General features: G+C 62.0%; 1 protein-coding gene across 1 annotated transcript in view; it reads right to left on the bottom strand.

The window, feature by feature from the left end:
- Positions 1-1,298, bottom strand: part of H696_01260 (hypothetical protein) — a gene marked incomplete at both ends in the record, with an annotated part of 10,389 nt that overhangs the window by 1,824 nt on the left and 7,267 nt on the right. The gene's annotated exons all lie outside the window — the stretch shown is intronic.

Genomic DNA, 1,298 nt, shown 5'->3' with positions numbered 1-1,298 from the left:
GGGGGGCCCCCAGCCGGACCAGCGACCCAGGCGGGGAACAAAAAAGAGAAGGTGCCCACGTAGTGAGTTCATTGCACGTGATCTACATAACATCACGCCAGATATTCGATCATCCCGCCGGTGTCGGTGATGAAGTCCTTCTCCACCAGCTGCTGCACCAGCGACTTGAAGGTGCTGGCCGAGGGGGCGACGAAGCGTGGTTCCAGTTGTTCGCGAACGCGAGTCGCGAGGTCGGCGACCGAGATGGGATCGCGCAGGGGCTTCACCACCCGGACGATGGCCGCCTGGATGATGGGGTGGGGAGCCTGTGCCGCGGGGGACTGGGTGCCCGGAGTCGCGCCACCCAGAGCCAGACCCTGATCCGAGGTGCTGCCACCAACAGCGGTTGTTGGGTGTCCATCGCCCTTGAGAACCAGCAGAAGCGAAGCCTCTGGACGTTTCCTGATGGCCGGGCGGTGTCAGTGTGAGAGGCAGTCCCGGCCCATGGTGTGCGTGTGCGTGTGCGTGTGTGTGCGTGTGCGTGTGCGTGTGCGCTAAGGGGGGCACAGGCAGGTGGGGTGGCCGTAGCCATGGGGCATGCGTACATCCGGAAGTTGAGGTTCAGTCGGAAGAGGGCTTGCTGAGAGCCACCCTCGGCGATCGAGTCGCCACCCTCCTCCAGAAGGAGCCTCCCTTGAACAAAGTGGTTGAGAATCTGGAACCACAGTGGCAACACGAGTGGTAAGAGGAACATCGGTGGTGAGAAAGATGGACCGCGAAAGGACCTCTGAAGGCGGAGGACGAGGAGAAAGGGGCCCGAGGCAAGACGCGAGCGCGACGGGAGGGATTGTTGCACGCACCTGGTCCAGGGTGTTGGCCGGCAGGCCGGAAGCTCGGGCCAACTCGGCGCGGGTGTACGTCAGATGAGCATTGAACAGCAGCAGTACCACCATCTGCGAGGTGGCCATCTTCAGCTGGTATCCTCCCTCCACATCGGGCGGATGGAAGGCCAGTGTCCCATGGCTGACATTCAGCTGCCAGTGCAGGGAGCGTCGGTTGTCATCTTGGAGGTTGACCTTCTCGAAGGCTTCAACAAGAACAGCCAGCTGTATGGGTGCCCCCGCGCCCCCGCACAGGAGGGACCAGGCGAAAGAGGGCAAGGGGCAGGCGGAGGGAGGAACTTGTGAGCAAGAGTGAAGGACAAGAGGCGAGGAGGGAGATGGCAGTATGATGGGCGTACCTCATGGGGAAGGTTAAAGCAGGTTGGCGCCTTAAGCAGTGGCCAGACATGCATGCTGATGACGGAAACCTTCAACTCG

The sequence above is a fragment of the Fonticula alba genome, assembly GCF_000388065.1.
Source record: "Fonticula alba strain ATCC 38817 unplaced genomic scaffold supercont2.2, whole genome shotgun sequence".
NCBI lineage: Eukaryota > Rotosphaerida > Fonticulaceae > Fonticula > Fonticula alba.
This window is presented reverse-complemented; position numbering and strand designations above follow the sequence as displayed.